The following is a 27,905-nucleotide window of genomic DNA, read 5'->3' as shown; positions in this document are numbered from 1 at the left end:
TTTACTCCATCAAAACCATTCAAGGCTTTGAACATCTTAGTTAAACCTCCTATTAATCCTCTGTACTCAAAGAAGGAAATCTCATCCTGTAAGTTTCTTTGCACAACTGAAGTTTGACATAATTGCAATAATTCACATAAATTAGTTGTCTATGAATACATCTTTCTAAGATGCAAGAACCAAGAAGGACAAATCCAATCTGGCCAATTACTGCCCCATCAGTCTACCTTGATCAACGATAAAGTGGTGGAAGGGTCAGACAATGTTATCAACTGGCATTTACGCAGAAATAACCTGTATAATAACATTCAGTTAGGATTCTAACAGGACCATTCAGCTCTTGCTATAATTAGAACCATAAAGGAGCTGAAGGCTGACTCAGTAGCAGCGCTACTGACCCAGCTGACTGATTATGTTCAAAATATCGATTCTGCTGCTGCCTGAGCAGCTATGCTTTTCCAGCACCACACTCTCAACTCTGAATCCTAAAGGACACAGCTACTAGATTTATTCTGTGGCAGGTGGTAAGAGAAAAGCCTATTTGAGTCTCCATGCTGCAAATTCACCTATCTTTGATCTCATTGGTGGGAGTGGCCACTACACTTGTGGCTCACTGAGGCCACTGAGCTTCTGATCTCATTACAAATATTGTTACCATTGAGGATTTAAGAGGTGAACTCCAGAAATAGGGGAGAATGATTGCCCTTGACATCAAGGCAGCATTTTACCCATTGGGCATCAAAATGCCCTTGTAAAACTAGAGTCCATGGGAAATAGGTGAAATTCTCCCCTGGCTGGTGTGATACCTGTCACAAAGGAGGAGATTTTGATTGTTGGTGGTCAATCATGTCAATCCCAGGACATCACTGCAGTAGTTCCTCAAGCCTCCGCCCAAACATCAACAATTGTTTCATCACAAGTGTGCACTATATGCCATTCCTCACATGTCGAAGCTGCCCATATCCACATGCAGCAAGGCCTGGAGAACATCCTGGCATGGGTTGATAAACAGTAAGTAACATTCATGCCACAGTAGCACCAGAAATCCACTAAAAGTCAGAATCTAACCTTTTACCCATGATATTCAATAGAAATAGTGAGCATTGAACACCCTATTACCAACAATTTGGTGAGGCTTACCATTTGATTAGAACCAAACCAGATTGACCATATAAATATTGTGCATCTGAAAGCAGGTGAGAAGCTAGGAATTCTATAGTAAGTAACTCACATCTACAAGATACAAGCCAGGACTGTGATGGAATAATATCCACTTGACTGGATGTGTGCAGCTTAAACCACACTCCATGTCAATATTATCTAGAACCAAGCAGCCCATTTCTTTGGACCCCATCCACTGTCTTCAAGATTCACTCCTCTGTCAATGCACAGTGGCTGTAAAATGTACCATCTGCAAGATATACTGCAGCAATTCACCAAAGATCTTCAACTGCATCTTCCAAGTTTGCAACATCTACCATCTCAAAGAATGAAATGAATGGGAACACCATCATTCAATTGCTCTTGAAGCCACTCACTATCTTGATTTGGAATTATTGCTTTCACTGTAATTGTTACACAACTCAGCAGTTTGTGAATGCATTCGAAAATGCAAAAGTGAAACTGGATTTTTTTTTAAGGATCTCTGTAAACCTCCAGAAAACCGTTGTACTTTGCAGAAGCCTTCTGAAAATTACCCTGGATTCAGAGACTTTTTTGGGTCATGATCAACAAGCTAACATCAGCATTTAATTTGTTTGGATTTCACTGACTCTGCACCGAAGTACAGGTCTTTTCTTTATATTGCTTTATACTGTTGTAATTGTGGTATTATTGTAATGCTCCCATCATTATTTGTGCATTTTCCAAACACCAAGATGAACATAGAAATAATTTATTTGTCATATTTCTGCTGGCAAAAATGAATTTCTGATGAAGACCATCTGCAGAATGTATAAAGCCTTTTTTTTTCCGTTTTGAAATGATTTGTGCTCTTCCAGCTTCGCATCTATTGATTGTGCTGTCAGTAATTTTGCTTAGGTGAATGTGGCTCTGAAATTAGAGGTACACATGTGTTTTCAAATAGTCTTTGATAAAAAAGAAAATTAACCAGTCTCTAGATCATTCTATGCCAGTTTCATTTGGTAGTTGCAGGGTTGAATTTCATATTCTTTACGTGAATTCTCTGTTCTTCTTTTCTTGCTTCACTATAACCCACTGACTTGGGGAATTTGGGAATAGAGCAGAAGTTCACACACCATTCTTTTCAGCAAGTTCAAGTATTTAATTGCATTTTATACCCTATGTTAGTTTTGTACCATTTTGACATGAGGACATTTTTTTTCACAAAACCTTCCTCCTATAATTTATTTTAACTTGGAACTGGGTAAAATGTTAAGGATGGGCATTTCTTCAGGCATTACCAACTGGAGTCCAAAATTTCAATGAGGAACTTGGGTCTGATGGGCACCAAATTTATCCACACAGACTGGGCTTGAAATATTTTGTTCATGCTTGGCAGCAGCTCAGGACATGGATGGTGATAATTGCATGTAAGTATGTCAAGTATGTTTTTAAAAAGGAGTTAAAACAAGTCGAGGGAATTAAGGGCTAATTAGTTTGCCAGTGATAGAAAACTTAATGCAATATTTATTTTCTAAAACATTAGAAAAACATCTAGAAGCTGAAATATAATAAAACTGACATGGATTTCTAACTGAAAGTTTTATGGTTGACCAATTTTAAAATATCTTTGAAGGAACAACAAAGTCATACACCTGAAATTTTAAGGTATTAAAAGGCCTTTTTAATCATTGTAAACATATGACTAAGGTCAGAATGTAGACGCAGGCCAAATAGCATACTGGATAGCCGTCTAGCTACAAATGGAAAGGAGAGAGTAAGGATTGAAGATAGGTATATTATTGGACTTCCATAGAATGGGAAGTTGTGATCCACAGGAGTGTGACTGTGATTATTGATGTATATTATTTTCATAAACAATTTAGACTCAAATTGGAAATACAATTATTAAAATTGCAAATCCCAAATGTGGTTGGGAGTGGGCATAATTAATATAGCAAAGGACTACAATGAAATACTGGAAAGCATTTAGATGTGAATTATGCATGTTTGTTATTCGCAGATGAGTTTGCAATATACATAAATGTGGGTGGGCAATTACCATTTTTAGAGGAAGAACTATGGGAACCCATGTATTTTAGAATATGTGACGAAACAACTTAAAAGGACAGAGGGACCTGGAATACGGATACATGAATCCCGAAAGTTGTTATGCAGGAATAATCAGTCAAAGCTACAAACAATGCACTGGGTTTCATTTTTAAATGTCATTTCTATTTGGAAGCTATGGAGACTATGTTAAATAAAATCAAAATGCTGTAGATGTTGGAAATCTGAAATTAAAAAACAGTAAGAATTAGATTAACTCAGCAGACCTAGTAGCATCTTCGAAAAGAGGAGTTGATGTTTCAGGTTCAAAGTTTCTTCTTCAAAAACCAATTCAGCGCTTTAACTTGGGGCAACAGACAAATCAATTCCCTAGCTACTGATTTTACATCCCCCTCCCTGGCAAATGTTTGAGGTCGAAACAGACTGTTCATAATCTCAATATCATACTTGAAACTAAGATTAACTTCCAATCATGTATCAATGCCATAAGTAAGACTGTCTATTTATGCTGGGTTCCGAAGAAGTGTTTTAGCTCAGTGCTTGGTTGAAGGAGTATCTTTTAAGGGAAAATTAAAAGAAAGAGAGAGTGCAACACTTAGGGCGGACAACTAACAGCATAGCTGAAGCGCAAGATCCTTTTCAGACAACCTAATTAGGTAAGGTTCCTCCTGTCTGAATGCAGGTTACAATCCTGTGATATTTACACTGGATTTAAGATCTAAAGATAATTGTACATGACAACTTGACTCCACGGTTTGAATCTAAACATACCATTAAATTGAAGATTATCAGCTTTGAAAGGCTGCTGTTCTTTCTACTTGGGAGTTGACAAGCAGGTTAAATTATGTGTTCTTCTCACTGACAAACTATAAACCAGTATGAATTGTGGACAAAATAGTACATTTTGAATTTTTTAAGTTTTAAATGTTTTTTAGTTGTGACAATACTTGCATGGTCCTCACTGCAGTTATGGGTGCTACGGGTGGAAAAGAAAATGATAATTTTGGTAACTGAAAAGAATCGAGGAGATGAAAAAGGGAGATTTTCTGCCAATAACTCAGTTAAATAAACATAAACACCCAAGAAAACTGAAATATATAAGTGATTAATACTCAAAAGTGTTAGAAATGTACTTATTAGTCAGCATTTGACAGGAAAAAGTTTGCTTATTATTTCACTTGGGCTGTTCACTAGAACCAATATTCTGCCTTAATTTGGTAATACTGAGCAGATTAGGCAGAGTTTGTGGAGAAAAAGAAATCAGGCAGTCAATGTTTGAAGCCTTCAGATCCTTCTTTGGGACTGGAAAATATTCTAGATAAATAACATCCAAGAAGAAAATGGAAGGAGAAAATAAAGGACACACAGTAAAAGATACTTGTGAAGTGTTTGGGTGGAGAACACACGATGTCTAATTATTGCAAGGGATATTTTGAGAAGACCAGAAGATATAATAAGAATTTTTTTAAAAATAGCTTTAGGAATGTTGGCCAAAATGCTTATTTAGGATAGGAGGTCAGGGTATCTGTTTAAAATTGGGTATCATAGCAGTGGTACCTCTGTCACTTGCCAAATCCATGAGTATTTTATTCATGGGAGAGGCATTGATGGCCTGTGTACCCTAATATGTCACATTAATGGCCAATTAGCAACATAAAGCTCTCCACTTTTCACCAACTGCTGTGATTTTCTTGCTGTGGGGGAGGCTGGTGCAAAGTATCCAATTTGACAGATGAAAGTTGGTGGCATTGTGACTTTGCCAGGGAAAGTCCTCTTGGCCATTTATGCACATTTGGAACTCATCTCAAGGTGTGCCACATCACCAGCCACTTTGTTGCTGTGTGCTGCTATCCTGGTAGGACCACAGACTTCACTGCTGATGTGGGTTCCTTTGCTGCTCATCTTCAGGAGTTGCCTGCAGTCCCAGTAATGACCATCCTCCTGCTGATTATTGCTGGGACAAGAGCTACTGACCATTTGGCAACAGCAGTCAGTGCTCAGATTTCCTCTTTGATTGAAGCAAAGACCTGCCTTAAAATGTTTACAGGTCCTGTGGTGTTTAATGGGCTATGGGATGAGCTGCCAGTGTGGAGGTGGGCTTGAGGGTGAGGGAGCATCTCACCCATCCTAAAATTCAAGCTTAGGATGTTAATTTATAAGGGATGGTAAAAAGACCTTCTTTTCCTCTGTCTATCTCTCTCTCGCTCTCGCTCTCACTCACGCTCTCTTGCTCTCTCACTGACACGCTCCCTCAAAGAGGACCTATTACCTTCATCCCACCCCCATCCACCCATTGTACTCTTTGCTACCTTCCTCCACCCTCCTCCCTGACCGATCGCCTTCACCCCCACCCCCACTCACCTATTGTACTCTATGCTATTTTCTCCCCACCCCCACACTCCTCTCATTTATCTCTCCACCCTTCAGGCACTCTGCCTGTATTCCTGATGAAAGGCTTTTGCCCGAAACGTCAATTTTACTGCTCCTCGGATGCTACCTGAACTGTGTGCTTTTCCAGCACCTCTAATCCATAAATCTATACCCATTGGAATTTAGACCAGTGCGAGGTGATCTTATTAAAAGATCTTGAGAGAACTGAATAAAATGAATATATGAAGGATACCTCTACATGTGAGAGAGACAGTTTAAAAATAAGAGCTCTCTCTTTTAAGGTAGATTGAAGATGAATTTCCTCTTGGTAGTTTGTTAATGAGTGGAATTCTCTTCTCCAGAAGGTAAATGTAGCTGGACCTTTTAATTTATTCTAGGCCAAGTTAGATTTCTTTATAAGCAAGAAGGTTATGGGTTGTAGAGAGGAAATGGAGGTGAGATCACAACCTCATCAGCCATGATTTTATTCAATGATACAGCAGGTTTGAAGGATCAAATGGCCTGATCCTGCTTCTAACTCTTATGTTCCTATGCAAGTCCACAATCAAAGAATCTAAATATTTTGAAACTATCTCAAGGCCATTCACCAAATAACTTTGCCTTCCATGTTCACATGTTTGTAATGGGACGTGACTATTCGCGTACATATTAGAATGCACTTGTGTATTTGAGTGTTTGCCTGGACATGTACAAATGCTCTTTTATGTGAGTGAATTGAAATTTATAACACTTTAATTTGCTCAAATATGTGAACTTTGCAAATGACTGAAACCCCAGAAAAACACTTGAGAGGAAATTGGGCAGCTTTCTGCTGTGTATTAAGCTGTTAAAAGGATGTTGGCTGCTTCCTTTGTGGATCAAGTAACTCAGCAAATGTAAGAATCTTGAAATTTTAAAAAAAAACCCTCACTTGCAAAAATATAGGAAATATAAATTGGACTTCATTCAGCAGAACGTTTATGAGAAAAGCGAAGCATATAACATATTTTCTGTTGTGAAATTAAAAGGCTCCTCATAATTTTGGCTCAGCTATAAATGCTGCTGTCACATGCACTACTGTTTCTACTTATAACTTGCAGTTCTAGATAGTCAGTGAATCCTGACATAGCTATTGCCTTTAAATCCAGTAGTTTAGTGAAAATGTGAATTATTTTGAAAAACGCCAGCTGTTTTTTTTAAAAAAGCAACATTTTTATGATGATACTTATTTGCACATAAGTACATGCTCACAGTACAATAGTGTTTGCACTTCAAACGTAGCTCATTGGTTAGGAAGTGCATTGGGGATATCCTGAGAGGTTGAGAAAGGCACTACATGACTGCAAGTCTCTTTTTAAATGTGTACGGTAAATGACAGAAATTATTAATACATTTCAGGCAGAAGCATATGAAAAGTGTTCTAATGACATTTATTTTTAGGTCACCATTATACTTATTGTATGCAACTTTGAAAGGTGGAAACAAGCCAATAGTCTTGTTCCACTATGAGTCTAACCACTGTTGTTCGAGCTCTGATCTCAAATGAGGTGCGGTGAGGAAGTCTGACGTTCAACATACAGCTAACAGGAAGCAAGCAGAAAGAAATTCAGGGAACTGTATAAGTTTAATGCTTTGAAATAGATTGAAAATTTTGAAGGTAAGCAAAGTTAATTTAAATAAAACAGTGATAAATGGTCTGTTTGGCACTTAAGTGATTTAATATTTCTGGCCAATCTAAATTTTATATAGTCGAGAGGTCTGCATCAGATAAAGCTTTAAAGTGCAGAGTACTCTAGTTAAAACCACAACAATTTAGAGGAACCGAAACATGAATGCATTGAAGTTTTCAGAAACTTGCAACCCTGCTCAAAAAAAAGTTTGAGCTACAGATGTTCTTTTGAAAGAAAGTGCAAAACAAATATGGAGCAATTGCCTTCGCTGTGTTTGGAAGAATTTTATCACACATGTTCGAAATAATTTTGAACATCAGTTGTGCTATAATCTGTTTTCACAGATTGAGTTACATTTGAGATAGTTCATTATAGAAGTCACAGATCTTATGGTATGATTTGAGTCACTGCAGGAACTTCTTGTAGAATATACTTTGGAGTTTATAGAACAAATGTGACAGTTCAGAAAAGTGCTAATCTTTCTTTAAAATGTTCGTATGATAAATAATGCACCTTGTTAAACTGTGCTCAGCCCTGTGAGGATACTGAATTGTTAAAGCACAGATTCAATTCAGGATATATAATATTGTTCCATTTCAGTAAACTGCATCCACAAGAAAATACACTCTATTGAATATGGAAAAAATTCTACAGTATTTAAATGTAGCACTTATGTATAACGGAATATTTTAAAGTAGAATCTTTTTCAGCAGTTGATATTTTCATTAATATTGTTGAAAGCTATATTCTTCATATAGTTTTTTTTCTACAGCAGTTTACATGTTGAAGAATTTATACATGCACAACATGAGTGAAACAACTAGTTAAAAACTGTAGGAACATAACTTAGTAATAAATATGAAGGTATATGTTGAAAATTCTTAAGTTGCTAATAAAATTGAAATATTTAAGATGGTCGGTACTATGGTAGTGTAAGACTAAGTGCATAATATAACTTTATTAATATATAACTTTATTGAAATTATTAGCAGTGGATTGAGTAATTTTGGCTGTGAAATTTCAGCACCAGGTTGTTGAAACTTTTGCTTCAGCACGGTGTAATGCAGTATATGTAAAGGAAGATAACTTCAGACAGCAATATATAGGTTCAGTGTGCTCAGCTAACAAATTGAAAATGCTGGTTTAAATGAAGTAAGTAGTTATTTTCATTGTTGTTGCTGGGTGAGACAATACATTTTAATGGATTTCAATTTTAAATGAAATTTTGAACCCTGGTATAACCATGTTAATGTATCTTTCTTCGCAAGCTGTGTTTATGTTTCAAAGTTTTTGAGTGAAGTACTAATTTAAGCCTTAGGTTCAGTGTTTTTCCTAAAAGCTAGCTGATTAGGAACTCTATTGAAAGACTTATATCTTAAATGCTCACATTAAACAAGAAATATGAAAAAGTGACTTTTGAAGCTGCAAGACTTCAGAAAGACTTTGAAGAATTTGCTATTAGACAATAAATGTTAACCTGTAGATCGAAGTAGTTTGCTTCACAATTATTTTATTAAAAAACGTGATTGGCATTTGAATTTGTGTTGTGAATTTTCTCTCCATGTCACCAAAAGCAAAGACTTGTAGATTTATAGATTCAGACTATTTACTGGCTGCACTATATGTAAAACGAGCCAAAGTGGCCTGGTTAAAGACAGCAGGATTTGAGAGTACGACGGAAGTGTCTGAATGAAGTAAAACACTTCCATTTTGGTTTGTTTTTATAATTGTTGAGGCAGAAAAAATGTTCTTGCCTGCATACAATACATCTAAGCAAACTAATTAATACTGTTTTGCAAAAGTCTATTTAATTTTGTATTGTATTTAACTCAGAATATCTGTCATAAGTTATGTAAGAATGGGGATTCTAAAAGTCAATACAATAATAATGCTCTGAATTTTAAATGCTATTAAGTATTTATCATGTCCTTTAAGACATTTAGATAACCATTTGACTGTTTCCAAAAATCAAAAATATCTGAAAATACTTCCTGTTTAAACATCACGAACATTAAATCTTGTAACACACAGATGTTACCATGAAAACCTTCTTGGCCAGTGTCAAAATATTTCCAAGGGACAATTACAAATGATAGGTCTCTGAATGAGTCTTGATTTTTGAAGATCATCGCTTCCACAAATATGCTGAATGTGTGGCCCAATTTCAAACAAAATATTATGTTAATAATTTTTAATCAAGGTTTTTAATACCTTCATCTATTTTTTTTATGCAAAATTCAGTGTGGCAAGGAAATAATTCTGTTCATCAAATTCTGATGGGTTCCTAATGCAAGAGGAATGTTTTCATTAAAGTGTTGTTACTTTTAAAATATGTACTTATGGAGGCAAGAAAACTACACCACATGAAATTAGTTTTTAAAAATTTAAAATATTCTCTCATGGGATTAATGCTAGTACACTGTCGTGATGCTGATGTCTATTTTTGTATCCACATTTTCTCAACTTTTCAAACCCTGTTGTTTTGTTAGAGGATTAAACTATTTTGCCCCAGTTTTTCTTTTTCTTTTTCTTCCTTTCTTTCTATTAGCTGATGAAAGTTATCAATCAGTTTGTAAAATAGGCAATCTCTGAATTGTGCCATTTTTGCTAAGAAATCGAAGTCATCTTCAAGATTACTTAAATTTCTTTTTTAAAGGAAACTCAACCAAGGAAATGTCTTTTGCTGATATATTCACTCATCTGTTTAAAAGAAAATATTTACCTTAATAAAATTAGACTGTGGTCTATAAAGAAACATTACTTTATCTTGACATTCAAACCATAAATTGCACATTACATGATATAATGTTTTTGTCACCTGAGCACATTATCAATTCCTTTCTAGTTGTGACCAGTAAAGATAAAGCCATAAAAAAGTTACAGCACTGAGAGTAATTCAGTCAATCATGCGTTAAGTGGCCATCAGTTCTAATCACACTTTTACCAGCACCTGATCAATGCTTTGCAGGTTCAACTGCAAATGCAAGTTCCTTCTACCATCTCAATCACTAAACCAGGCAGACAATTCAAAACATCCATCCAACATCTTCTAGATTGAAGAGATTATAGCTGTATACCTTAAAAACAGGAGTAACATATCAGAAAACAGAGTATTCATAAATAATTTTAGACTAATTGACAAGATGTGTCAAGTGGACTCCCATAGGGGTCTGTGTTGGGGACTCAACATTTTACAATTTACATCAATGACTCAGATGAGGTGAGCAAAGACATGGTAGCTAAATTTGCAAATGACACCAAAAAAGGTAGGAAAGTATATTGTGAAGAAGTCCCAAGAAAGTTGTGGATGGGTATGGATGGGTTGTATGTGGACTCAAAATCTGGCCGATGGAGTGTATTGTGGGGAAATTTGAAGATTTTCACTTTGATAGGAAGAATTAAAAAAAAGTATTATTATTTAAATGGAGAACACATGCACAATTCTGAGGTGTGGTGGGATTTTAAATCCACTAGTGCATGAGTCACAATAAATTAAGAAATGGGTATAACTTATAATCAAGAAAACAATGGTATGCTATTTTTTTATTATGGGAGGATTTGAACATAAAATGGAGGATGTTATACTGGCCATTGATAAGATCTCAAATACTGTGTGCAGCTTTGGCCTTCTCATCTTAAGGAAGGATATAAATGCTTTAGAAGCATTACAGCTGATGGTTGCCAGTTTGATTCTTGCAACAGGTGGTTTGTCTTGTTATGAAAGATTGACCAGGCTGGGTTTGTTTCCACTGGAGTTTAGAAGAATGAGGGATGATTTGGTTGAAGTGTATAAGGTCTTGAATGGTCTTCACAAGGTGTATGTAGAAAAAAGACTTCCTCTTGTGGACCAGTCCAGAACTAAGGGACTCTGATTTTAAATTAGTCTTACTCCCTTTCAGTAAAGAGATGAGAGGAATAATTTTTCTGAGGCTTAAGTGACTATGGAACACTTCAGCTCAGAAGGTGGCAGAGGCAGAGCCATTGAATATTTTTTAAGACAAAAATGGATAGATACTTGTCAGGTGATAAAATTGAGGGTTATCAGAAGTAGAAGGGAATGTGAAATTGAAACCCAAACACATCAGCCATGATATTTTTGAATGAACGAACAGGCTGAAGAGGCCAAATGGTTTACTTCCACTCCAATATCGTATGTTCTGAAGTGAGACTGAACTCAAAAGTGGATTCAACTCAAAAGGCCATCTTATGTGATTGTGATGTTGTCCCAGTGAGTTTTGGTGAAAACCTGTCGGATGGAAATATTCTTCCAATTGTGATGAAAGATCTGTGAGCAGCTGAATGCTATGTTTGAAGTATAAATTCTGACAAATGTTTAAGAGGCTGTACCACTGAGATGCCAGTGATACTACTTTGGTAGTTGCAATGAAGTGACAGACATTGACTACACACGAGGCAAGTGATAAAGATGCCTGGCTCCCAAACCTCTGTGTGACAGTCCTCTGCATGAGTAACCCTATTTTTGCTAGCTCGTACTCTGTAGGAGTATCAAACATTAAGTGGACAGTGGTATATTTTTACCTTTTTACCTATATTGTAGTACAGTCATTCATCCTTCAGTGCCATTGGAGAGAGATTCCCTTGAGCTGCCCACAGGCACTGACCTCTTCAGCCACCTCTGACCATGTTGCCTTCATCATTATGACTGGAATTTTGTTGCCATCCAAAGGGAAAAGAGTTTCATTTCTCTACTGGACGGAGGCTCAGGAGAACCTCCCAGGAGGCATCACTAACGTGTGCTGCTGCTTCCTACACAGTGGGTGGTGAGCAAAGCTTGACTGATGTTCCTTTTCTTCAGAATGACATTCTGTTATATTGTTAGAGGCTTAATATTTTACCAAAAATTTAGAATTAATTCAGCTGTTGTGTAGCTTCCAAAGGCTGTACCTGATGCAAACTGGATGATACATGGGTGTGGGTAGTTGAGAAGGTGTGGGATGGCTAACTTGAAGGGGAAGGGTTGGGTGGGAAGGTGAGGGAGATGAAGCTTAGGATTATTGGGAGCTATATGACTGCATTAAAAAACTAAGGCAGATTTTCAACTGGCCCACCTCTACACCTTTAATCCTGACACAGTCCATCGCAGTTTTAAAAAGTCCATAGCGGTTTATTAAAAACCGCTGGAGGACGACTGCCGTGATTCAAGAAGGCAGTTCACCATCAGCTTCTCAAGGGCAACTAGGGATAGACAATAAATGCTGGCCAACCAGTGATGCCCATGTCCCACAAAATGAATAAATAAAAATTACACAGAGAATCCAAACTTCCTCTGAAATCCCAAGCAAAGTGAGACAATGGTGAGGTATGCAGATCAGAAGCTGCAAAAGTGCACAGATCATCTCTTCCCAAGCCCACTGGAAAATCCAGCCTTGTGACAATGGGGTAAAGTTGAAAAATTACAGACTAAGGGCTGTATTTTACCAAAATTGTCTAAGTGTCCATTTTGGGAAGCCTCATGGGGGGTTTTGTTCCTTGAGTTTGAACAAGTTATTTCATGCAATTCCCTACTATTCACCATGACATATGCACCACACTTCTACATTTTGTGTTCAAGTGGAGGTATTCTGTGCTGCTGGGGCATTCTGAGATTCATGGCATTAGTACTATTTTTTAATCCCAGCTCCACACCAGGTTAAATACCACAAGCCAGATAATGCCATTGACATGATGTTGTTACACAAGTCAAGAAGACATGGGTGAGAAAGGGAAGTTGGCAATACACTTCTGAGGCCCTGGTAGACAATGTGGTGGAGAGGACCACCAGAGAATACCATGGCATCTAAACCGACCAGCCTGGTCTGTAGTTGCCGTCCAGGTCTGTGCAGTATTAGCAATCTGTAGGAGCTCCCAGCAATGCAGGAAAAAGGTGAATAACTTTCTCCATTTGCCAAGGTAAATGCCACTATTTTCTCTCTGCTACCTCTCACTCTCTCTAACTCTGCTACTGCACCCGCTTTCACCCAAGGTTCATGGTCTACCACTCTATTATATGCAGCATCTTCCACAACTCCCAGACTATGAGACCTGCAGGCCCTCTGACCTTCCAGTCACTCATGCAGAACAACTTTCCTCCACCTACATCAACATTAACAACTTTACCAACCACTGAGCGTCTACTTTTCTGAGAGTTCAAGAAGACAATGTGCACAAAAGAGCAGAGAGAGAACCAAGACAAGTGGTAGGGTGCCCAACATTTCCCTGCTTAAACTCTATGATAAGAGAGTCTCTGCCTTAGCAGAAGAGGATTGTGACTGTTCATGTGATACCAAAACCTCTACTTCCTGGCAACCAAGTAAGATTAATTGTCCACTGCAGTGCTACTCTCCCAATACTGCCACTGTGTGACTGTACTCAATATTCCCAAACTTCTACCCCTATTTCATAACTTATTCCCCCTTGTCTCCTGTAGGCACCAGTGCCATCTGCACAGTTTCCACCTTGAAAAGCCCAAACCCTCAGCATATCATGTCCTCTTCCATCTCGGAGACCCCTCGGAGCATGCACCAGCAAAACCTCCTCATGCAACCTCCACCAGCTCAGATACTGACACCTCCATTGGATCCATTAGACCAAACTCAGGAGCACATCATTGCCATGTTTCTGCTGCAGGCTGAGGAAGAACTGCCATAAATTGCTGGTACTCAGCTTTGAAAGTGATTGTGAATTTTAGAACTAAAGTGAATGTTTACAGCCCACCTAACTTGCTTGTATTTCATAGCCATTACTAGGCAATTTGTAATGTTGAATAATTATTGTCCAGGTTACTTGTAGCCAGGACTTTTAGTTGAAACTGATGATTGATTCATGAGGATCACATACAGAGTTGTGTGATAACAGATGTCTTTAACATGTACTGTGTGGGTATCTACTTAATTCCACTGTCTCTTCAATGGTCTCACACCACACATAAGTGGAATCCTTAACTCTAAGCACTCAGTGGGCGGCACGGTGGCACAGTGGTTAGCACTGCTGCCTCACCGTGCCTGAGACCCGGGTTCAATTCCCGACTCAGGCGACTGACTGTAAGGAGTTTGCACGTTCTCCCTGTGTCTGCGTGGGTTTCCTCCGGGTGCTCTGGTTTCCTCCCACAGTCGGGTCAGGTGAATTGGCCATACTAAATTGCCCGTAGTGTTAGGTAAGGGATAAATGTAGGGGTATGGGTGGGTTGCGCTTCGGCGGGTCGGTGTGGACTTGTTGGGCCGAAGGGCCTGTTTCCACACTGTAAGTAATCTAATCACTCCAGGTGTGAGGGCAGCAGTTCTTATTCTTGATGTGTCCACTTTTGATTTGGATGAGGGTAGGAGCGAATGCAGGTAGAGCTTCATGGAATGAGTCATAGGCTGAGCCCCTCAATGTAGGTGACAACCTCCAATGTTCATGTTTCATTCTTTCTCGCTATCTTTGTCAAACCCATTGAAACCAGAGTGATGGTGTAGATTGATCTCCACTCACCACCTGCAACTCTTCCCGTACCAATTTCCATTTTCTTCTACTCTTGTACGGTGATTCCCCAGCATTGATCCTGGTAACACGGTCCCCACTTGACTTGCAGTGAACAACTTGGACTGATCATAGCCCACATCCTGACCGAACGGGAAAGACAACTCTGATAAGTGACCAGACGCCTGACTGAACTCTGTAAAGTTCCTCAGACTGATTACACTGTTTACAAAATTTAGACAGTTCTGAAGAAGGGTCACTGGACCTGAAATGTTAACTTTAATTTCTTCACTGATGCTGCCAAACTACTGTGTTTTTCTAGCCATTTCTGTTTTTGTTTGTGGTTGAAGTATGTTTGCTGTATAAGTTACTGGCACATAGTGCAGGTGTGATACTGATGTAGCACGATATGTCAGCCCTCTTCGCTGGTCGCTGCTAGTAAATGCATCTGTGCTGACATGCAAAGCAGAAGTACTGTTAGGCTGTAAATTCTAAATACAGCAGAAATGTGCCAAAAAGGCCGATTTGAGCATCCATGTAGGCAGAAAGTGAGTGAGTGCTAAGAAAGAAAAAGCTGAAAATGAGTTGATGGAAAAGCGCAGCAGGTCAGGCAGCATCCAAGGAGCAGGAGAATCGGGCATGAGCCCTTCTTCAGGAATGAGGAAAGTGTGTCCAGCGGGCTAAGATAAAAAATAGGGAGGAGGGACTTGGGGGAGGGGCGTTGGAAATGCGATAGGTGGAAGGAGGTCAAGGTGAGGGTGATGGGTGGAGAGGTCAGGAAGATTGCAGGTTATGAAGGTGGTGCTGAGTTCGAGGGATTTGACTGAGACAAGGTGGGAGGAGGGGAAATGAGGAAACTGGAGAAATCTGAGTTCATCCCTTGTGGTTGGAGGGTTCCTAGGCGGAAGATGTGGCGCTCTTCCTCCAGCCGTCGTGTTGCTATGGTCTGGCAATGGAGGAGTCCAAGGACCTGCATGTCCTTGGTGGAGTGGGAGGGGGAGTTGAATTGTTGAGCCACGGGATGATTGGGTTGGTTGGTCCGGGTGTCCCAGAGGTGTTCTCTGAAATGTTCCGCAAATAGGCGGCCTGTCTCCCCAATATAGAGGAGGCCACATCGGGTGCAGCGGATGCAGTAAATGATGTGTGTGGAGGTGCAGGTGAATTTGGGTGGATATGGAAGGATCCCTTGGGGCCTTGGAGGGAAGTAAGGGGGGAGGTGTGGGCGCAAGTTTTGCATTTCTTGCGGTTGCAGGGGAAGGTGCCGGGAATGGAGGTTGGGTTAGTGGGGGGTGTGGACCTGACGAGGGGGTCACAGAGGGAGTGGTCTTTTCGGAACGCTGATAGGGGAGGGGAGGGAAATATATCTCTGGTGGTGGGGTCCATTTGGAGGTGGCGGAAATGACGATGAATGATACGATGTATATGGAGGTTGGAGGGGTGGTAGGTGAGAACCAGTGGGGTTCTGTCCTAGTGGTGATTGGAGGGGTGAGGCTCAAGGGCGGAGAAGTGGGAAGTGGAGGAGATACGGTGGAAGGCATCATCGATCATGTTTGGGGGGAAAATTGCCGTCTTTGAAGAAGGAAGCCACCTGGGTTGTTTGGCATTGGAATTGGTACTCCTGGGAGCAGATGCGGTGGAGGCGAAGGAATTGGGAATATGGGATGGCGTTTTTACAGGGGGCAGGGTGGGAGGAGGTGTAGTCCAGGTAGCTGTGGGAGTCGGTCGGTTTATAGTAAATATCCATGTTGATTCGGTCGCCCGAGATAGAAATGGAGAGGTCTAGGAAGGGGAGGGAGGAGTCTGAGATGATCCAGGTAAATTTGAGGTCGGGGTGGAAGGTGTTGGTAAAGTGGATGAACTTTTCAACCTCCTCGTGGGAGACGAGGCAGCGCCGATACAGTCATCGATGTAGCGGAGGAAAAGGTGGGGGTTGATGCCGGTGTAGCTGCAGAAGATGGACTGTTCCACATATCCTACGAAGAGGCAGGCATAGTTAAGGCCGATGCGGGTGCCCATGGCTACTCCTTTGGTTTGGAGGAAGTGGGAGGATTGGAAAGAGAAGTTGTTTAGGGTGAGGACCAGTTCAGTCAGTCAAAGGAGGGTGTCAGTGGAAGGGTACTGGTTGGTATGGCGGGAAAGGAAGAAGCGGAGGCTTTGAGTCCTTCGTGGTGGGAGATGGAGGTGTACAGGGACTGGATGTCCATGGTGAAGATCAGGCATTGGGGACCGGGGAAGCGAAAATCATGGAGGAGGTGGAGGACGTGGTTGGTGTCCTGAACGTAGGTGGGGAGTTCTTGGACTAAGGGGGACAGGACCGTGTCAAGGTATGCAGAGATGAGTTCGGTGGGGCAGGAGCAGGCTGCGACAATGGGTCGACCACGGCAGTCAGGTTTGTGGATTTTGGGCAGGAGGTAGAAACGGGCGGTGCAGAGTTGTGGGACTATGAGGTTGGAGGCGGTGGATGGGAGATCCCCTGAGGTGATGAGGTGATGGATGGTCTGGGAGATGATGGTTTGATGGTGGGGTCATGGTCAAGTGGGCAGTAGGAGGAGGTGTTTGCGAGCTGGCGTTTAGCCTCAGCAGTGTAAAGGTCGGTGCGCCAAACTAAAATAAGCAAGGAACCTTGAGATACACCCTGGTCTGATGGATGAATTGAATGCCTGTCCCTACACACATAGCGTCCTTGGCAGCAATGTTATGATGCAAGGTGTTGGTGCAGTCCAAAGAGCTATGTTGAAGAGGTGAACTATGTTATAAAGTGAGCTCAGATTTGTGACGATAATCTGGTGAAGCTGGTGCAGGTCCAATGTTGATGCTAATCTTCATGAACAAAGAATGCAGACAGTCACTGCCCAAGTGTTGAGGATTGATGACCAAGATGGAGGTCCGGGTCAGCCATTAGCAAACTGAAGCTACCAGTACCTGCACTGACTTTCATGTTGGGAATGGCACTGTCTAGTTTTTCTCTGCCTTGTGGGAGAATAGGAAATTGCATTTAAATGAGGTGGGAATGAGGTAATAATGAGATGTAAATACAGGCAAATAGGTCCCTCACCACTCTCACTGGAGAAACTCCTGTCTTACCATTAAAACCTTGGATGGAAATTTAGACTTTTTTCTGAGCTCACCATATTTTCCCAATGAATAATGTTTTGGGATGAACACTTGTATATTCATTCAAACTGGATGGTCGTAACTTTTTTGCTCTTTGTGTTTAACTTGCAAATTGAAATAATTTTTTAATCTGTATGATCTCCAATTATCTGTATAAATAGACCAGAAATACTATTGTAAAGTTGCCACAGTTCAAAAGGAATATAGGGCTGTGCTTTCATTAGAGAGTGATGACTATTGCTGGTTTAACATGAGGGTCACCACCTCTCAGGCAAGGGGAGAGGTTGAGATGGGGAGTCATTTGCTGTAACCTCAAATTGTGTGGGAATTGAACCTATGCTGATGGCATCATTGCATTGTAAACTGAGCTAACTGTCCCCCACTACAATAGCATATTTAACAGAAAAAAGTCCATCTATAGAGCTGGCATCTGTAAGCCACATAACTATATTTGGTCTCCAATTTACAAAAGATTCTCGAGTCGTCTTGATACTTTTCAGGGACTGCTTTTGAGCATTAAAATGAAATAAAATGGTTGGCATAGCATTGTTTGTCAATTCAATAAATATATTACCTAACCTGTTCATGGTATCACAATAAAGTTTGAAAGTGATTGGCAATACTTGCCTAAAATAGGTAGTTTTCCAGTTCTATGCTCACAAAATGAATTGACTCATTATTTGATGTTCCATTTGATAATTTGGCTGGGTTGGGGGAGATAAATGCTTGCTGATTATAAAATTCAGAACATGAGCAAGAGTTAAGAATATTGCTTTTGTCATGGGGGGGGGGGGGGAGACTTTAAATTATTTCATGACATCACTAAAGTTTTTTACTTGGAGGCTTCAAACATTCTCAGAAACCAGGGTTTAAATGTCATATTTGAATCCAAAGCTGTGAAGCACGCTGAAGTTAGATTGTAAATATGCAAACTGTACCTAATTATCCAGAATGAATTCGTATTAAGTCTGTTGTACTAATTGAATATTTTCTTCATTTTCCAGCATTTTAAATAAAATTGTTTTCAAAATTATGCCAAGAATAGTTGGGACTAAATTGCAAAAGTGCGTTTGAGCTAAAGGTTATATTGGACAATTTTTTAAAAAAAAGACAGATGTGGCTGTGAGAGAAAATATGGTATGATGATACAAATCAGTACTGATTCTGCAACTGTAGGTTTTTGATTTATTTGATAAAGTTAAAGTTTCACTTAATGGACTAGGACTTGAGACAGCAGAGTTTCAGGTTGAAATTTTATTTCCAATAATGTAACAAGTAGGTGATTCATAAACAACTTTTAAGTAGAAAATCTTATACTGGGGCTTAAATAACTTTGACTCCATAAGTCCTTTCATCGTTCAGACATTTTATAATAGCTCTTCTGAAACACAATTTTTGTTAACACTTGTTTTACTTCAAAAAAATCAGTGGAATATTTGGTGATCTTACTGGTGAGCATGAACCACTGTAGGTAAACTTGAGGTGTGGTGTGTGCAGTGGTAGAGTACTCCAAATTTTTAGACCACAGAATAGTTGGGTGCAATTTATTTTCTTTATTCCCTTCACCAGCTCCAGTTTCCTCAGCATATGCCAAATATATATGATACTTTTTCGCCTATTTTGTGCATTCTGTCTTCTGGTCTTGTAGAATCCTAAATCATCAAATCCCTACATTGTGGAACCACGCTGTGGCCCACTGAGTCCACACTGACACTCCAAACAACATCCCATCCAGATCCACCTTCCCTCCCTATCTCTGTAACTTCACATTTCCCATGGCTAATCCATTTAGCCTGCACATTCCCCGATACTATAGACAATTTAGCACAACCAATCCACTTAATTGGCACATCTTTGGATTGTGGGAGGAAACTGGTGGAAATCCACACAGACATGAGGAGAACATGCGAACTCCACACACCGACAATTGCACAAAGGTGGAATCGAACCCAGGTCTCTGGCACCATGAGGCAGCGGTGCTAACCACTGAGCCACCATACTGTCCTAAGATGTGGAAAAACTAAATGATGAAAATTATGTTGGGAAGAGTGATATAAAGTGCTCACTCAGATGAGTTTTGGTCTCCTTGTTTGAGGAAGGATGTTCTGGTTGTGGGGTAGTGCAGCAAAGGTTTATCGTACTGATTCCTGGGAGAGCAGGGCTGATGAATGAAGAGAGATTGTATCAGTTAGGATTATATTCACTGGTGCTTAGATGAAAGTTAGGGTTCTCACTGAAACCTACAAAATTCTCTCAGGACTAGACAGAGTAAATTTGGAACGGATGTTCCCAATGATCAGGGAGTCTAGAACTGATGGCTTAAAGATACAGCGCAGGCCATTTAGACATTGATCCAGGATATACGTCTGAGATTAATGTCTTCTGTTGACAGGAAGTGGAAATTATAGATAGTGAGCCCAAAAGCACAATGATATACGATGTTTCTTACATATAGATTTATTTAGAGATTCAAGGAATAATCTTTAAGCAACATGTTGTATTTCGAATTTTAGCATTATGCAGAACAGATTGTGACTTATCCAAGATAATGGGATTTCTTGAAGTTCAGGAGATACCCACATGGATTCTTTTGTAAGATCTTCAATCTGCATTTCATGCAGAACTCATAAAGTTGCTGGAAAAAATGTAGAAGATGTGACCAAATATTGATTTTTATCTGGGATGTGTTCTCTAGATCCAAGGGGCAGCATGGTGTCTCAGTGGTTAACACTGCTGCCTCACAGCACAAGGGGCCTGGGTTTGATTCGTGCCTCAGGCAACAGTCTGTGTGGAGTTTGCAAATTCTCCCCGTGTCTGCGTGGGTTTCTTCCCACAGTCCAAAGATGTGCAGGTCAGGTGAATTGGCCTTGCTAAATTGCCTATAGTGTGAGGTGCATTAGAGAGGGGTATATATAGGGCAGAGGAATGGGTCTGGGTGGGTTACTCTTCGGCGGGTCAGTGTGGACCTGTTGGGCCAAAGGGCCATTTCCATACTGTAGGGAATCTAATTTAAACTAACCTAATCTACGTCAGGAGAATGGTAACGCACTGAATTTAATTCTTTTTTTTTGAATCACCACCACCAAATCATTGATTGCTGGACACTATTATAAGGGATAGCTTGTCAGTCTGTTCTGGATTATCCAAAAATACAACAGTGCTCACGTTCACAAATTAGATTGCATTGTAACACCACTTGCCCTGTAGTTTAATGTGGTTGTTTTTGAACAACTAACAGAATTTGGTGCTACCTCACCACTGTAGTATATTTGTATTGTGTGGGTCAAGAAAAATTGGAGGGGCTGTCAGCTACAGAGCCAGTGAGATCCCAGTGTGCCTTGCTTCAGGAATATTGGAACATCCTGTACTACTCAGGCACTTGACAGGCCAGTGGCTGGGCTGTCTTTTGGAATGAAGGACTTTGGGCCGCTGAGTCAATACTCGCAGCAGCAGGATGAGCTGGTGGTTAAGAAGGCTGTCCATAGCCTTTTGTACCAAGGTTTTCTTTTTCTAAAACTTGATGGACACTGGGAAGTGCATGGGTTTTTACCTGTCATTTTCCCACATGATCAAATGTCCGCTGCCATCCTTGCCCCCAACCTCCCAACTTGCCACAGGAGTGGAATACAGAGTTCTACCAAATGGTAAAATTGTGGCATTGTTCAGGTGGTGGGGTTTTCTGACCTCCTGCTGCTGAAACATCAGCAGGGAACCCATTCCAGCCAATCGTAGGACCCACCGGCAAAAGTCAGGAGTGTGACAGAATGCTTCCCACTTGTCCGGATTGGTACAACTCCGCCAACACTCAAGAAGCTCAATATCATTCAGGACAAAGCAGCACAATTATTTGACACCCTATCCATCATCTTCAACATATACTCCTTTCACCTGAAATGCATTGTGACAGCAGTATGTATCATGTAGAAGCCTCACCAAGGTTTCTTCAACAGTATCTGCCAAATATGTGATGGCAAAGGCACACACCATTCTGACTTGGAAGTATATTGGCAATTTTGTGGATCAAAGTCCTGAAACATCCTTATTAACGGTGCTGTGGGTACCCTATGCTATATAGCATTTTAATAAGCTGCTTACCCTCTGCTCGACATGGACAATAAATGTTGACCATACCAAAACCACTCAAATTCTCTGAAGGAATAACCGGTAAAGCTCATCCAGCTATGTGTAACTCTGAGAAGCATTAATTGGCTGGAACAAGACTTCTGCCCCTCACTCAGACGGAAGTTGTTCTTCAGAATTGCTGGCCTCGTGTACAATTGCAGACAGGTTGGGACTGATTGCTTGATTGATGGGGCACCTGTGGAATTTCTACCAAGGCCCTTGTGTATACTTCACATATGTATGTGTTTCATTTTTTTTAATTGAACGTAGAACATTACAGCAGCTTTGACAAAGGGTCAGTTAGACTCTAAACGTCAGCTTTTTTCTCTCCTTACTGATGATGCCAGACCTGCTGAGATTTTCCAGCATTTTCTCTTTTGGTTTAACATTGCAGCACAGTCGGCCCATGATGTTACACCAACCTGTGACACCAATCTGAAGCCCATCTAACCTACACTATTCTATTCTCATCCATGTGTTTAACCAATGACCATTAAATGCCCTTAAAGTTGGCGAGTCTACTACTGTTCCAGGCAATGCGTTCCATGCCCCTACTACTCTGAGTAAAGAAACTACCTCTGACATCTGTCCTATCTCCAGCACCCCTCAGTTTAATGCTTGCTATCACCAACTGAGGAAAAAGGCTTTTACTGTCCAACCTGTTTAACCCTCTGATTATCTTGTCATCTGTCAAACTTTTTCCCTCTAATGAAAGCAACTTCAAGTCCCTCACTCTTTCTTCATAAGACCTTCCCTCTATACCAGGCAGCATCTTGGTAAATCACCTCTGAACCCTTTCCAATGCCTCTACATCCTTCCCATAATGCGGTGGCCAGAAAGAGTTTATAATTCTTTCTCAGTTGTTTTAAAATCTCAAAGCTGCTAACATGCCCATCAGCCATAATCGAATGGCAGAGTGGACACGATGGGCCGAATGGCCTTACTTACACCCCTATGTCTTATGATCTTATGGTCTTAACAATATGATCAATCTGATTAATGTTTGTATTTTGGTATTCAACCCCAAGAATGGTTCAAGTATCCTATATAATAGGACCCCACTAAGTTAAGCCAGGATTCTCATTGGCAGCCATGATTGAAAATAGTGCACTGATTTGACTTTGGGATATGTCTCCATGTCAAACATGCTATATAAATGCATGTGGTTGTAAATGTCAGTAACCATCACCACCACCTAAATGACTGCATTTTGAAACTGCACCATGTGCAAACGATATCCAATCTGTGATCAGCCAGCGCTCCAAAGATTACGTAGAACTGGGTATGGTGAAACTGATGTGACCCTTTCTTCAAATACAATTACCAGTACTCCAAGGGCATAGTCTCAAAATAAAGAGGAGCCAATTTAAGACTCTGATGAGGAATTTCTTCTGAGAATTGAGTCTTTGGAACTTCTCTCTGATAAGAACGATGGGTACCGAGTCCTCCTGTATATTTAAGGTCCAGCGAAAGAGATTCTTTACCAGTAGGGGAATTGAGGGTTTTGTGGAAAGGGCAGGAAAATGGATATGAGAGTGTCAAATCAGCCATGATCTTATTGAATGATGGAGCAGGCTCAAGGGACTGAACTCTTGTTCATATTTCTTATGGTCTTGTGGCTAATCAAGACAACAAACAAGGGGCTTAAAATTAGGATATGCTGAACAAATGAATCTTCTATTTTGAAAGAGGAAAGGCTGAAGCCGTTTATATTTTTCTGTAGCAAGCTGGTATACTTAGAAACATGGGTTCTGGTCTTTGTATATCAAAAACAACTGAAGAACAGGAACTATGAGAGTAGAAACATGCAGTGGTATCCTCTGTATACCCAATTGATGGACAATTGAGGATGGGTAGATTAGTGCTTTTATTGCTGCAGAATCTCTAAGATGATAGATGAATTTTGGATGATTATAATGAGAACTGGCAGATTGAAATAATTGGTTTTAGGAAATGATGCAAGGTACTGAGCAAACTTCTGCAGACCAGAATAATCTCCTCAATTTGTTGCAATTCACCGTGAGGTTTAGTAGGATATTTTATTTCATTTGCTCATTAGAATGGAAGCTTGTCATGGACTGGAATGAAATACTGAGTTAGAGGGCTGTTTACTGAAGTAACTGCTGTGGTCTTTGTAAAATTCATGCAGAAATAAAGACAAGTGAGTAAATGTTGCAGTGGAAGGCATGGTGATGCTCGTAACAGCCAGCTTGCATATAGGCAAACTTGACCCAGATCTTGATGTTGAACGAGTCTGACTGCAACATTCTTTATAAAAGTTCATACACAAATCCAAAGTACAGTACAGCACAGGAACAGACTCTTCGGCCCACTAACCCTGCAATGACCCATCTGCTGCTCCTTGAACGTTGCTCGAAAATTTGCCACAAAACATTACTAACCTCCTAATGGCAGTCAACTAAACACAGCATTATGAAATAGGCAACAAGAAAACAGAACCCTTGATGGAAAAGATAGAGATGAAAATGGAAATGTGTTGATGATTGACAGTTGGGTTGGCAGGATATCAGTATAGCTGTAGTGAATGAAAAGAGACCGACCAAATAGGGCCTGTATCTCAATTTTCAACAGTAATTTTTAAAAAAGGTATTGGAATGGATCTAAATGAAAGTAATTTGTCCAAGATATTAGTCCTTCCCTGTCTCTGTATTCATGTATCAGGAGGTTGTCAAACTACATTGTGAGGTCCATGCATAAAACCCTTTGCAATTTTAACTTTATGCATTCTCTATTTGCTGTGATCCTGGTGCACAGTTCACTATTCTCAACAACAGACCCTGTTACATGAGCTGATTAGGATGCATTTTAAACATTGACAGACCTCTAACCATTGACTGTCTCAATGTAGATAAATAAATCACTACATAGTATGCAGTTTAATTTTTTTCTTGTGGTTATCAATGTGATGAAGTGTAAGATGAATGGAGACAGGGAAAGCTGAAGTGGCTCAAGAAAAACGAGTTTTAATATTAAGTCCTGCTTTACTATCAAACAGCTGACAAAAACCTTAATTTTATATTTACACAATTAGCATTTTGATGGCATGCAGTTGAGTGGAGAAAAGGATTAGAGCCATAGAGATGATAGCACAGAAACAGACCCTTCAGTCCAATTCGTCCATGGTGACTAGATATCCTAAATAAATCTAGTCCTATTTGACAGCTTTTGGCCCACATCCCAATAAAGCCTTCCTATTCATATACCCATCCAGATGCCTTCTAAGTATTATAATTGTACCAGACTCTAACACTCCTTCTAGAAACTTGTTCCATACATGCACTGCCCTCTGCATGAAATAGTGGTCCCTTTTAAATCTTTCCCCTCTCGCCTTGAACTTTTGCCCTCTAGTTTTGGACTCCCTCATCTCAGGGAAAAGACCTTTATATATTAACCCTATCCCCCCCCCCCCCTCCCTGGTATGGGGGAGTGCAGAACTAGAGGGCATAGGTTTAGGGTGAAAGGGGAAAGACTTAACAGGGACCTAAAGGTCAATGTTTTCACGCAAAGAGTGGTGCATGTATGGAATGAGCTGCCAGAGGAAGTGGTGGAGGTTGGTACAATTACAACATTTAAAAGGCATCTGAATGGGTATGTGAATAGAAAGGGTTTAGAAGGTTATGGGCTAAGTGCTGGTAAATGGGACTAGATTAATTTAGGATATCTGGTCAGATGGACGAGTTGGTCCGTAGGGTCTGTTTCTGTGCTGTACATCTCTATGACTCTCTGCCACTATAAGGTCACCCCTCAGCCTCCGACACTCCAGGGAAAATAACCTCACCTATTCAGCCTCTCCCTATAGCTCAAACTCTCTAACCCTGGTAACTCTGGATGGGGCTTTTTTGAACCCCATCCATTTTCACAACATCTATCCGATAGCAGGGAAACCAGATTTGCATGTGGTATTCCAAAAGTGGCCTAACTAATGTCTATACAGCCGCAACATGACCTCCTAACTCCTATACTTAATGCACTAACTAATAAAGGCAAGCTTTCACTAACTTACCTACTTGGGACTCCACTTCGGGGAACTATGAATCTGCATTCCAAGGTCTCTTTGTTCAGCAACACTCCCCAGGGCCTTACCATTAAGTGTATTAGTCCTGCCCTGATTTGCCTTTCCAAAATGCAGCACATCTCCTTTAACCAAATTAAACTCCATCTGCCACTCCATCTGGCCCATCTTATCAAGATCCTGTTTCATTCTGAGGTAATCTTCTTCACTGTCTGCTACACCTCCAATTTCGGTGTCATCTGCAAACTTAATAACCATTCCTCCTATGTTCGTATCCAAATCATTGATACAAATGATGAAAACTAGTCAAGTTATTTTTGGGTCTGTTACTAAAAGCCTGTGATCCAGAACCAACTGTATTTAGGTCAATTATGCGAAAATCAATATTTTACTATAAATTTGTGAGGCTGTGTAATTATTATGCAATTCTTCTTGTTTGGTTTGCTCATTGAGAAAGGTTAGTTTCAGCTTCTCTTCATCCATTCTTAAGTGAAATATAGGAATAAGTTCAATATAGACTGTAGGGTCATAGTCCAATTTCCTATGCTTATACTTATGGAATGCAGTTTAACTCTAAGTTAGATGTGGATTTATTTGTCCACCAGAAATTGTTCATAATTTCCCTCTACAGCCAACTTGGTAGCTGAGTTATAGAACCTTGCTTTCAGAGATGAAAGAATGGGAATTAATCCTTTATACCACTCAATTCTCCTATTTGATGAGTGACAGCTTAAAATACAACGTGTGGTATGTTCTTGTTGGTTTTAAACTCTGTGCCAATGCAAACATTATCTCCAAAGCTGTTGGTGTCTTTTGGAAAGTGATGATAGTGTTTAGTCATAGCAGCCATTAAGACCTAATTGCAGATTTTTCCCATTGGGTAGATGACAACATACTTGTACAGATAGTTGCTTGATAATAATATGTAATGTGTAGAGGACCCAATAGTCCAAAGGCCTGTATAAAGAAAAAAATTGATTTAAGGTCTTCCTAAAACATTTCACAGTTAATGAAATAATTGCTTTGAAGTACATTTATTGTTCTTTTTGTGGGAAAATCTGGCAGACAATTTGCACAGAAAAATTTCACAAACAACAATGAGATTAACATGCCAGTAATTTTAGTGATTTGAATAAGGAATAAATGAAGTTTAAATCTTTTAATCCAACTGACATCCATGGTGGTCTGCTGTTAGATTCTTTGAACATATTAAATATATTATTGTCTTGGTTCCTCTTTATGTAAGGTTTTGAGTTTGACTGAGGTGAATAAGCCTTTGAAATGGTCGAGTGGAAATTTATGATAGGATTCAAGTACAAGGTCAATTTCAATATAGTAGAATGTTACACACATTGGTCTGAAAGATTATAGATCTCTCCTTTACATCCACAGAAGTAGATGGTAAAACTTGATTCAGCCTGTCCAAAAAAAATTGTAGTGATGCTTTTTTCTCTCATAGAATATGTATAGAGCAAAGAACTGGTACCAGAAACCGAGTAAAGGAATTAATATCAGACTCGTGCAATATGATTTATCTCTCCGTTATGTTGAATTGACAATAAACCAGCAAACAAATATAAAATCTAAAGAACATATAATTTGGTATTATATAACTTTTGTAGGTTGTTATAATGCATTCTGTTTTCATTACAAAAAATTGACAAGATAAAATTAATGTCCAGTATGTATTTATAGGTTGGTTCCAATATATATTTAGAATTCTTGCGTTAACAAATACTATTATGAAAATTATTTATTTAAGAAAGAATATTATTTCATTGGAGGCAGTTCAGGGAAGGTTCACTAGAATGATCCTGAAATGGAGAAATTATCTGATGAGCAAAGGTTAAACAGGTTGGGACTCCTACTTTATGAGAATGTAGAATACTGCCAGAACAATGATTTACTAATTATCATTCTTTTATTACACTGTAATTTGTGCACCA

At 39.7% G+C, this 27,905-nt stretch overlaps 1 protein-coding gene across 3 annotated transcripts in view; it reads left to right on the top strand.

Moving 5' to 3' along the window:
- Window positions 1-27,905, top strand: part of LOC132817475 (WAS/WASL-interacting protein family member 1-like) — a 132,589-nt gene that overhangs the window by 33,582 nt on the left and 71,102 nt on the right. Inside the window, exon 1 of one of the 3 annotated variants that reach the window (XM_060827926.1) lies at window positions 7,080-7,219. The exons of the other annotated variants lie outside the window; for them this stretch is intronic. The gene's annotated coding sequence lies outside the window, so the exon portion shown is untranslated. Of the gene's footprint in view, window positions 1-7,079; window positions 7,220-27,905 lie in introns of those variants that run through there. 3 annotated transcript variants of the gene reach the window in all.

Source organism: Hemiscyllium ocellatum, chromosome 7 (genome assembly GCF_020745735.1).
Source record: "Hemiscyllium ocellatum isolate sHemOce1 chromosome 7, sHemOce1.pat.X.cur, whole genome shotgun sequence".
NCBI classification, from domain to species: domain Eukaryota; kingdom Metazoa; phylum Chordata; class Chondrichthyes; order Orectolobiformes; family Hemiscylliidae; genus Hemiscyllium; species Hemiscyllium ocellatum.
The sequence above is the reverse complement of the archived record's forward strand: the minus strand, read 5'-3'. Positions and strand labels throughout refer to the sequence as shown.